At 48.9% G+C, this 12,437-nt stretch overlaps 1 non-coding gene across 1 annotated transcript; it reads right to left on the reverse strand.

Moving 5' to 3' along the window:
- Window positions 1-7,859: 7,859 nt before the first annotated feature.
- On the reverse strand, window positions 7,860-8,000 carry LOC138266713 (U4 spliceosomal RNA). Its single transcript, XR_011199645.1, has one exon. It is a non-coding gene; the product is annotated as a U4 spliceosomal RNA (small nuclear RNA).
- Window positions 8,001-12,437: the final 4,437 nt, after the last annotated feature.

Genomic DNA, 12,437 nt, shown 5'->3' on the forward strand with positions numbered 1-12,437 from the left:
GAAATTCCCTACATTTCAGAGGGATCACCAATCTTCTGGTGGCACCAACTTTGAGATCCCTGGACTCTGAATAAAGGAGTCTGTATTCCCAGTACACCTTATGGGTGCCACTGACATCCCCTGCCTGTTGTGCTGCAGCTTGCTGCCTCAAGCTCTCCAGTGTTGGATAAACTTGGTGTTCCCTACTGAGCTCATCCGTGGTGGCCCCCCTGCACCCAAGAGTTCAGCTGTGTCAGCTTGAAGCTCCTCTGGTGTAGGTTCCACCCAGGGAGTGGATTCTGAATCCTCAAGAGTTGAATCCTCACTGGCGGCTGGAGTAGGGCATAACTTCTTACAGTTCCTGCCCTTGGATTTAGGAAGCTCTTAGGCCATTGTTCCAGGCTCCAAGGTTCCTTGCTCTTTTTGCTTCTTAGCCTGTGCTCTGGTAAGGGCATAGATATGCCCTGGATGCTCAGCACTGCTGCGTGCACCTCCAATTCCCCCTCTGCCAAAGCTGAGGTCTCCAAGTCGTCCCCTAGTAGACATTCTACAGTTAGGTCTGAGGAAACCACAACCTTTTTAGGACCTGTAACACCCCCCTCCCCCCACCCACCCACCCAGCTGAAATCAATAACTGCCATGAGGTGGAACAAGGTCTTGTTCTGAATGTCAGTCACTTATTACGTGTGACCAAGTAGGTGTTGCTCAGGAGACACCAGTTTTTCAGTCACCATAGTGAGCCTGGCACCTGTGTCCCTGTAGGCCTCAGCCTCACCACCATTTATGAGGGGATGCTGATTGTACATACCATATTAAGGGGACAGGCAACAAGGGTGGCAAAGTCAATGCCCCCAGCAGGGACCAAGACAGCCTCAGTGGTCTCTCTAACTAGCCCAGACCCCACTACAGACTCTAAGGTGAGCCCAGATACACTCTTAGGGCCATATTTATACTTTTTGACGCAAAACTGCGCTATCGCAGTTTTGCGCCAAAAAGATTAGCGCCGGCTAACGCCATTCTGAAGCGCCATGCGGGCGCCGTATTTATTGAATGGCGTTAGCCGGTGCTAGCAGACCGGCGCTGCCTGGTGTGCGTGGAAACAACCACGTACACCAGGCAGCGCCGGCGTTGGGGAAAATGGCGTTAGGGCGTCTTAAAATGGAGCAAGTCAGGTTGAGGCAAAAAAATCACCTCCACTCGATTTGCGCCATTTTTAACGACGCCCAGACGCCATTTACATGACTCCTGTCTTAGTAAAGACAGGAGTCATGCCCCCTTGCCCAATGGCCATGCCCAGGGGACTTATGTCCCCTGGGCATGGTCATTGGGCATTGTGGCATGTAGGGGGGCACAAATCAGGCCCCCCTATGCCAAAAAAATATATAAAAAAAAAAAAAATTATACTTACCTGAACTTATCTGAATGTCCCTGGGATGGGTCCCTCCATCCTTGGGTGTCCTCCTGGGGTGGGCAAGGGTGGCAGGGGGGGTCCCTGGGGGCATGGGAGGGCAGCTGTGGGCTCATTTTGAACCCACAGGTCCCTTAACGCGTGCCCTGACCCAGGCGTTAAAAAGAGGCGCAAATGCGGGATTTTTTGCCCCGCCCACTCCCGGGCGTGATTTTTGCCCGGGAGTATAAATACGACGCATTTGCGTCGCAGTCATTTTTTTAGACAGGAACGCCTACCTTGCATCTCATTAACGCAAGGAAGGCGTTCACGCAAAAAAATGACGCTCATTCCTCATACTTTGGCGCTAGACGCGTCTAACGCCAAAGTATAAATATGGCGTTAGTTTTGCGCCGAATTTGCGTCGAAAAAAACAACGCAAATTTGGCGCAAACGGAGTATAAATATGCCCCTTAGATTGACTACTGTTAGTAGTCCCACCGCTTCTGCTATTGTGAGGGGAACTAGAAATACAAGTGGGGGTAGTAGTGGTGGAAGACTTAGTGGTGCCTTTCATAGGGCAGGAGCTCTCCCCTGCCCTACGGCCTTTGTTTTTGCAAACATAACACCAAGGCTTTTTGTAGTAGGAAGAGGAAGAGGAGGATTTGTTCCCATCACCAGATGAGTTTTGTGGGCTGATGAAGACTTTTTTTTTTTATCTTTGTTCCCACACTTATACTGAGACTTACCTGCTTCCTTCATTTTGTGGTCACCCACTGTGTGAGCCTTCCTACTCACCCTGGTGCTGACCCACTTGTCTGCCTTCTTACCCAGTTCTTGGGGAGAGGTCAGATCATAGTCCACCAGGTACTGATGCAGCTGATCAGACACGCAATTATTCAAAATGTGCTCTCTTAAGATTAGGCTGTATAAGCCCTGATAATCATTGACTTTGCTCCCATGCAATTAGCCTTCCAGGGCCTTCAAGGAACAGGCCACAAAATCAACCCAATTCTGTGAGGACTCTTCCCTGGTCTCTCTCATCTTGATTCCATATTGTTCAGTAGTCAGACCAAAGCCACCTAAAAGTGCAGATTTTAAAACTGTGTGGTTGTCTGCATCTTCTTCTCTGACTGTGAGGAGTCTGTCCATACCCTTGTCAGAGAAGGAGAGCCACAAAATAGCTGCCCACTGCCTCTGAGGGACCCGCTGTACCTTACAGGCCCTCCCCAGACCAGTGAACCACTTGTACATGTCATCACCCATCTTGTAAGGTGGGACTACTTTGTTCAGGTTCCTAGAGTCGAAAGAGTCCTCCTTGACCCTGTTGTCCCTGAAACTAGTACGTCTGCCATCGTGGGGTCCTAACCCCAACCCCTGCATTTCTCTCCCCACTGCCAAGGCCTCCCTATCTAAGGCTAGCTGTTGCTACTGCAGCCTCAGCTTGGCTTCCTCTATTCTCAGTTGCCTGAGTTCCCTGCCTAGGGATTCTTCCCCTAAGTTGAGCAGTGGGTTCCCTCAGATATCAAGGAGATGTGAGAGTGGGCAGAGGAGGATCTATTCCTATTCTTGGACACCCTCTCAACCAGCCCTCTATGGACAAAGGTAGACCTACTGGTGTGACCCCCCCTTTAAACTGCTAACAGTGCTCCTGACAGGACTGTGGGTGTGTCTAGACGTTTCCTGATCCTCCTTGGGTACTTCCTGACCCACCTCAGTGGCTAAATCATCTTTTTCTAGCACTGGACGGTCAGACTCTCCTTCTTCCTCCTCACCTCCTGGCTACCAGCATGTTCCTGGCCATCCTGGAGGAGCAGGCCCAGAAGTAGAATTTATTGGGATTTCTCCCTGTCTTCAGCTTTCTCTCAGCACATATCTCCCTACATTCTTGGAAGGTCCGGTTCTCATAGGGAGAATCCATGGGCTGAGAGGTATGCTCTGCTGAAGACATGTCAGCTAGCTAGAGTGGTGTAGAGTCCCTAACTACTCTAGCACTAGGCTCCCAGCAAAGTTTGGAGCAAGGGCTATACCAACCCCTAGCTTACCCAAACTCAGGAGACTAGATCCCTAATACTAGATGTATTGTGTACCTAACAGTACTAGCCTTTCCTGTGGAAAGTACCCAGTGACAGAGTGGTAAGGCAATTGCAAGTGCTTATCCCAACGCTAGACCACCAATGTAGGAAGCGGGCCTGGTGTGTGGTATATGCCTAAGGTATTCTCACCCTATACCAGGTCGAGGTATCCCTATTAGTGTAGTGTAGGCAGTGTCCAGGAAGCCAGGCTCTCTATAGGTAGCTGTGGATGAGCAGGCCAGGCTTATCTAGGAGACATGCAAAGCTTATGCAATACCACTGTAGTCACACAACACTTACACACATGAAAGAACCACACAGTGTTACAAAAATAAAGGCACTTTATTTGGTAACATCAATGCTAAATTACTATATAGGTTATGCTCTGTTAGCAGGTGAGTAAACACAATTATATATGCACACTGGTACATAGGAAAAGGCATTGAAATGCAATAGAAAACAGTGAAAGAACAGTATGCAACAGGAACCCTAGGGGGAGAACAAGCCATGTACTAAAAAAGTGGAATGTGAAGGTCGGACCCCCACCCAGGTGAGTAAGATCTGTAGAGGGGAGCTGAACGCACTTGGGACCCCAATAGGTAAATACAAGAGTGACCCCCAGCGACCAGGAGAAGAGAGGTAATTACCTGTTTTTCACCCAAACCCACAGAGAAACTTTGCAGAAGGACAATGCAAGACCCAAGCAAGACTGGAAGAAACTGAAGATGGAGTCTGCCAGAAGAGGACCTGCAAAAGAAGGGGTGCAGTCCAGTTCCAGTTGCAGTGTCCGGTTGGGTGAGGAGCCACTACCCACCCTTCTGGTGATGCTGAACCAGGTTGACGAGGAAGGACAGGAGCCGGCTGTGCAGTACAAGAGCAGAAGAGGAGTTCCAGGAGTGATGCAGTCGGTGTTCCACATCGCGAGGAGAGATGCAGCACATAAGTGGTGAGGGAAAACCACTAACAAGACTTGGCAATGGCAAGAGTTCCTAAAAAAAAAGTTTGTAGAAATGCTGGGGACCAGGAGAGTCAGAGGGGACTCAACCCATGGAGGGGAGTCCCAGGTGACCCCCACGAACTAGAAGAGTCTTGAGACGAAGATGGAGGCCCCACAGGCGACCCACTGGCAGCAAGAACAGGAGTCGCGGTGAGGCCCACTCAGCACACCTGGCAGAGAGTTCCACATCACTGGAGTAGCAGGAAGGAGACTGTCCATGTCAGAGACGAGAGCTGGAGGACAGGACTACATGGAGCCTGAAGATTCCTTGGATGAAGAGCCAACAAGCCTTGGTAGCTGCTAGAGTCGTGGTGCACAGGAGTACTTTCATGCAAGGAGGGGCAAAGACTCACCCACTCCAAAGATAGCCATCTGTTAGAGAGGACCAAGGGGACAACTTCAGACCACCACCTGGGTTGCAAGATGCACACAGAGTTGCAGGAGAGAGGATCCACGTGGCTGGTTGTCGAGCCGTTAGTGGCTGCAGATACTGGGGAGTGACTCCTTCACTCCAAGCGAGATTCCTTCTTACTTCTTTTGTGCAGACTGATGACTTACCACCCTCAGAGGGTGCACAGCCAGGGAAATGTTGCAGGAGCTGGGAGGAGCCAGAGAAACAATGTTGCAGAGGCAAAGTCGTCACTGGAGCTGCAGATTGTCGGTTCCTGTGGAGTCCAGTTGCGGTTCCAGTGGCCAGAAGTAAAAGTAAACATTGCAGAGGAGTCCTGTTGGAATCTTGCACGTCGAATATGAGGACCCACCCAAGAGGGAGACCCTATATAGCCCTAAAAGGGGGATTGGTCACCTAGCAGGGTGACCACCTATCAGGAGGGGGCTGTGACGTCACCTGCCTGACCTGGCCACTCAGATGCTCCCAGGGGCCTCTGCCCATCCTGGATTCAAGATGGCAGAACCAAGTGATCCCCTGTAGGAGCTCTGGGGTGGTGATAAACAGGGGAGTGGTCACTCCCCTTTACATTGTCCAGTTTCGCACCAGAGCAGGGACCGGTATCCCTGGACTGGTGCCAACCAGTTTCTGCAAGAAGGGCACCAAATGTGCATTTCAAAGCATACCTGTGGCTTGGGGAGGCTACCCCTCCCAAGCCCTGTAACACCTATTTCCAAAGGGAGAGGGGTTATCTCCCAATCCCACTCCCAAAGGAAATCCTGTGTTCTGCCTTCCTGGGCTTGAGCTGCTCAAGCAGCAGGAGGGCAGAAACCTGTCTGGAGGGTGGCAGAAGCGAGGCTGCCCAGGAAGACCTTGCAAACTGGTAGGAGCAAAACTGGGGGGTCCACGAAGGAGCCCCCACAGTGCATGGGATCATACAACCAATACTGGGAACAGTATTGGGGTATGATTTCAACATGTTTGATACCAAGCATGCCTGGGTTTGGAGTTACCATTATGTAGCCGGACATAGGTAGTGGCCTATGTCCAGTACACAGGTAAAATGGCTTACCCGCACTCACAAAGTCCAGGAAAAGGAAGCTGGAGTTTGTGAGGGCACATCAGCTCATTCAGGGGCACCCTCACACACAGGTACATGCACCCTGGCCTCTGGGCTAGGAGGGCCTGCCATAGGGGTGACTTACAGTAACCTGCTTCAGTGACCTGTAGTAAAAAGAGTGCATGCACCCTTCCACGCAGGCTGCAATGGCAGGCCTGCAGAGAGATTTTGCATGGGCTCCCATGAGTGGCATAATACATGCTGCAGCCCATGTGGGACTCCTGGTGCTGCAGTGCCCTGGGTACATGGGTACCATATACTAGGAACTTACATGGGGGCACCAGTATACCAATTATGGAGTGAAAAAGACCATGAACAACTGAATTTAGAGAAAGAGAGCACAGTCACTGGGGGTCTTAGTTAGCAGGATCCCAGTGAACACAGTTAAAAACACACTGACATTAGGCAAAAAATGGGGGTAACCATGCCTAAAAGAGGGTGCTTTTCTACAGGTGCAAGAAAAGTGACACTGCACTGGGTGCAGCTCCACTTTTCATAAATCTGGCCCTAAGTTTTATTGCGTGCATGGTACATGCCGCTGTGTACGTTCTGTGCCCTGTGCTCGTGCAGCCTACACATGTGCCGGATCTGGTAGCTGAGTTGGACGAGGCAACCATGCAAGGAATCTTTGTGTGACCTCATTGTCGTAGTATTCAAACAGGGCATGCACGCTCAGGGGTAGATTTATGAAAAGTTGTGCTTGCACTAGGTGCAGTGTCATTTTTCCTGCGTACCTTAACGCCCCCCTTACGCCACCATGGTAGTGCCGTATTTAAAATACGGCGCACCATGGCAGTAGTTAGGGTGACTAGCCTCATAATTTTTTACGCTAGTCCGGTGCTTTGCAGGATTAGCATAAACAATAATGACGCTAACCCTGCAAAGCACCCAGAGGCCCATTGTAACCAATGTCAGCCTCTTTTTAACAATGTTAAAAATTGCAGGTAAAAATGGCACAAAGGAATCTCGCAGATTCCTTTGTGCCATTTTTACGCCTCTCCTAGTGCAGGAACGCCCTCCTTGCATCCTTGCATACATAATATGACGCAAGGGTTTACAAAGTGGTGCAATGCATGCATTGAGCCACTTTGTAAATACGGTCCGGGGAAAATGCCACTTTAACGCTGCCTTAGCGTAAAAAAAAATGACACTATGGCAGCACTAAAGTGGCGCTAGGGGCTCTCAAATATACCTTATAGCTTTTCATCCCTCTCAGGTGAAAAAATGGTCCCTAGTGCAAGGAAGGAAATGGGCCCTTTTGTTGCTGTTTGAATGATAAAATACGGGAAAAATTAGGGTTAAAGCGGCCCCCTGGGCACCTGCTGTACCAATAGATGGTACGCCTCTGTCCTTGCGCTCGGTAACATCTGTAATTGAGTGCCCTGAAGCGCTTTAGAAATGCACTTTGGGGCAGATTTATGAAAAGTGGAGCTGCCACTTTTCTTGAGCCCCTGAACGCCACCCTAACGCCACCATGGTAACGTCGCATTTAAAAAACGGCGCAGCGTTTTTGGCCTCGTTGGGCCACATTTGCGTGCATTTGCGTAAAAAAAAAAGGACGCAAATGTGGAGCAAGGAGGTGCTAGGGGCTCCTAAATATGCCACTTTATATAACGTTAAAAGTCACGCTCGACACCTTCGTCAGCTCTCGTTCTGTTTCAAACACTGCATACAGTCTGAGCGAACTTTCTCCGCATTATCCTGTTGATAACAAACGGCTTCCAACAGAAATACGAAAACTAATCAAGACGAAAGCATCCTGAAAGTTCCTGCCGGATGCAGAAACTCCGACACACTAAAACTAAATCGAAAACAGTGAACTAAAAGAAAATAAACTCTGTGTGGTCTAGCCGACACCAACACGTTCACATAAACTACTAAAAAAAGTCTTATTTTTATACATTAATATTCAGTCTCCTTGGAGACTGTCACAAATTGCCAATATCGACTATATTTCAAATCGTCATGGCGGGGTATTGGGTAAAGTTTTCAATAAGCAATAATCGCGCCTCGGTTAGACCTCATTGGCTACGATACTGCCACTGCGCAAAGCTAACAATAAAAAGGCGAATAAAGGTGCGTCTCGGGGTAACACCTCATGATACAAAGACCAAGGAAACGTTTAGTTGTCCAAGAATTACTACACCTCATCTGGCTTCTAACAGGCAAAATAATACACTTTGTTAGGATTGTTTTAGCAGGTTCCGTCCACTCTCTGCCCCAAATATTCCATACCGGCGAGCAGAGAACTCTGGGAAATTTTATGCTAAATAGTTGCACAGGTAGCGCTGCATCCTAGTTACAGGTTTGATGCTCTTCATGTGAAGATGGGGTCCATGCTGCTAGCGATGTGGTGTGGAAATGGAAGAAGCACGAATTCTTAAAGCATGTCTTCAAATGTTTACCAAGGAGGCATGGTAATCATTGAAAGAAATGTAAATGGTAAACTACATTTTTCGATACAGCACTTACTGCAGGTGAGCCGTTTCATTGAGCTACACAGTTGCATTTGCTGCATTTCATTTACACCTTTAAAAAATACAATTTTGGTTTCGTCGTTTCGAAAACATCTTAGAGTGTGCCGAGAACATCTGTAAAATGAGAAACTCGGGAAATGGTGGACTCATATTAAGGGGAAGAAAGGGGGCAATAAGAAAACATCAATGTTGCCCCCTTATTTATATAAGTAGTAACTTCAAAGACCTATATGTCTCTTCAACAGTCGAAGGAGATATTTTTGCTAAGAATCGCTTCAAGTAGGTCAGAGAGCACACCAGCAGCTAACCAATATTCTGCTCGTGTGTGTAAAGCAGAACCGACACTTTGGAGAATACTGTATGCATTTATGTTTGCTACTTTGCTGCGACTATACCAACAAACTGGAAGCAGCGGTTGAAGTCCGTAAAAAAGTATGGGGACCGTGATATTGTGGGCCTAATTAACATGCCCTTTACACCACTGCTGCATCATTTTTTGATAGGCGCACCAGTGACGTTAGCAGTGCACAGAACTGCTGCAGATTTACAAACTGACACACGGGGCCCAATGCGTCAGTTTGTAAAGCTTTCCGTCACATTATACCTTCCCCAGGTATAATGTATGCAGGGTAGGCCTTACCAGGGAGAAAGCCACATAGTTCTGACGCAGTTAAATTTACATTTCACTTTGTCATTTTGAGACTTCACTGCGTCAAAACTGTACCGCCTGCTCAGAGTAGGCGTAAAATTGATGCTGGGGTTTTTCCAAGGAGAGCCTCCTCACATTGCTAGAGCAGTGTCATTTTACGGATCTTGTCCAACAATGCGTAAGCTCAGCGCCAACAGATGCATCACACTTTCTGATGCATCTGTGAAAACGTGCACCATGGAGCTCTGTATTGTAAATACAGAGGATCTATGACGTTGTTAGGGGATCATAGGGAAACAGAAGAAATCTGACGCATCAATGTCGGCGCATCCGATTCTTGTAAGTGAGGCCCATAGGCAGTCACAAATCTTCAGTTTGCTAAACACATGTTCAATATTATTTGCCAAATATAACCAGCTATGATTTGGGATATGCAGGTGGTGATAGCTGTTGATGATGCAGAGTACCAACATACAGAAATTGTCCTCTGGTAGTGGTGGGGAGGGAGGGCCCAACCTCTAAAAAAGTTTTCTGGGGGGGGGGGGAGTGGCCAAAAAAAGTTTGAAGACCACTGTCCTAGGTAGACCAGGTGATTCTCCCAGCTGGAGCTAAAGACACCTATATTATCCAGATATGCTACACTGAAGCTTTCCAACCCCTGTAGAACTTTATAAGTCAGCCTCTGAAATGTGGCAGGTGCAATTTTCAACCCAAAGGGCATCACTGTAAAGTGATAATGCCCACTACGGGTGGAAAATGCTGTTTTGGGTTTAACATCATCTGCCAACTTGATCTGCCAGTAGCCAGCAGTCAAGTCAAAGGTGCTCAGATACTTGTCATCTGCCCTAGATATAGGATGAGCATCAGTGTTTTTTAACTGTTTTGAGACCTCTGTAGTCAACACAAAACCTAATTTCTCTTTTTCCATCTCGGGAGTGAGGTTTTGGGACACGCACTACAGGGCTGGACAAGGGCTATCTGAGGGCTCAATAACCCCTAGGTCTAGCACCTTCTGAACTTCAGATTTGATGCACTCCCTCACATGGTCAGGTTGTCTGTAAATTTTGCTATTCACAGGTAAACTGTCTCTTGTGTCAATGGTGTGTTTACACCGTGTGGTCTGACCAGGTGTCAGGGAGAAAAGTTCTGAGAACTGCCCTAGGATGTTTCTACAGTCCTCCTTTTGGGACTCAGAGAGGCAGACAGAAAGGACTACCCCATCAATTGAGCCATCAGTTGTATTGTGGGAGAAGAGGTCAGGGAGAGGGTCTCTTTCCTCTTCCTGTCGCTCATCAGTAGCCATGATCAGAGCCATGTCTGACCTATCATAATAGGGGTTATGGGGGCTTCCGGGAGTGCCAAGGTCTACCAGGTAGCTGACCCCCCCCTTTTCTCTCCACAATGGTGTGGGCACCACTCCACTTTGCCTGGAGTGCCCTGAGAGCCACAAGCTCCAGGACACACACTTCCTGTCCTGGCTGGTAGACAGTTAGGACAGCCTTCTGGTCATGCCATTGCTTCCCGAGCTCCTGGCTGGCCTGAAGGTTTTTAGTAGCCCTCTTCATGTACTCAGCCATCCTTGATCTGAGGCCAAGCACATAGTCCACTATGTCTTGTTTGGGGGCCTGAGAGGTTGTCCCCAGCCTTACCTAACAAAAGCAAGGGGATCTCTAACAGGGTGCCCAAACAGAACTTGAAATGGGCCGTAGTCCACACCCTTCTGAGGGTCCTCCCTGTTGGGAAAGAGAAGGCATGGTAATAGGACATTCCATCTCCTGCGGAGTTTTTCAGAGAGCCCCATTATCAAACCCTTGAGAGTTTTATTAAATCTCTCTACTAAGCCATTTGTCTGGGGATGGTAAGGGGTGGTGAACTTGTAAGTCACACCACGTTCCTTCCACGTGGCTTTCAGGTATACAGACATGAAGTTTGCACCTCTGTCTGATACCACTTCTTTTGGGAAGCCCGCCCTTGAAAAGATAATGAGGAGGGCTTTGGCCTCTGCAGGAGCTGTAGTGGTCCTAAGAGGAATGGCCTCCGGGTACCTGGTGCCATTGTCCACTACCACCAGTATACATCTGTTCCAAGAGACTGATGGAGGGTTTAAGGGGTCAACAATATCTACCCCAACCCTCTCAAAGGGAACCAAAACCACTGGAAGTGGAAGTGAGGGGGGCCTTTGGGTTGCCACCTGTCTTGACAAGTGACAGAGGAGCGAGAAAACACATTTGTGTCTTCTGACATGTGGGGCCAGTGAAAGTGCGGGACAAGCCTGTCCCAAGTCTTACTTTGCCCCAAGTGATCTGCCAGGGGAATGTCATGTGCAAGGGTCAACAGAAATTCCCTACATTTCAGAGGGATCACCAATCTTCTGGTGGCACCAACTTTGAGATCCCTGGACTCTGAATAAAGGAGTCTGTATTCCCAGTACACCTTATGGGTGCCACTAACATCCCCTGCCTGTTGTGCTGCAGCTTGCTGCCTCAAGCTCTCCAGTGTTGGATAAACTTGGTGTTCCCTACTGAGCTCATCCCTGGTGGCCCCCCTGCACCCAAGAGTTCAGCTGTGTCAGCTTGAAGCTCCTCTGGTGTAGGTTCCACCCAGGGAGTGGATTCTGAACCCTCAAGAGTTGAATCCTCACTGGCGGCTGGAGTAGGGCATAACTTCTTACAGTTCCTGCCCTTGGATTTAGGAACTCTTAGGCCATTGTTCCAGGATCCAAGGTTCCTTGCTCTTTTTGCTTCTTAGCCTGTGCTCTGGTAAGGGCATAGATATGCCCTGGATGCTCAGCATTGCTGCGTGCACCTCCAATTCCACCTCTGCCAAAGCTGAGGTCTCCAAGTCGTCCCCTAGTAGACAGTCTACAGTTAGATCTGAGGAAATCACAACCTTTTTAGGACCTGTAACACCCCCCTCCCCCCACCCACCCACCCACCCAGCTGAAATCAATAACTGCCATGAGGTGGAACAAGGTCTTGTTCTGAATGTCAGCCACTTATTACATGTGACCAAGTAGGTGGTGCTCAGGAGACACCAGTTTTTCAGTCACCATAGTGAGCCTGGCACCTGTGTCCCTGTAGGCCTCAGCCTCACCACCATTTATGAGGGGATGCTGATTGTACATACCCATATTAAGGGGACAGGCAACAAGGGTGGCAAAGTCAATGCCCCCAGCAGGGACCAAGACAGCCTCAGTGGTCTCTCTAACTAACCCAGACCCCACTACAGACTCTAAGGTGAGCCCAGATACACTCTTAGATTGACTACTGTTAGTAGTCCCACCGCTACTGCTATTGTGAGGGGAACTAGAAGTACAAGTGGGGGTAGTGGTGGTGGAAGACTTAGTGGTGCCTTTCATAGGGCAG

Source organism: Pleurodeles waltl, chromosome 11 (assembly GCF_031143425.1).
Source record: "Pleurodeles waltl isolate 20211129_DDA chromosome 11, aPleWal1.hap1.20221129, whole genome shotgun sequence".
In the NCBI taxonomy this organism is placed as follows: domain Eukaryota; kingdom Metazoa; phylum Chordata; class Amphibia; order Caudata; family Salamandridae; genus Pleurodeles; species Pleurodeles waltl.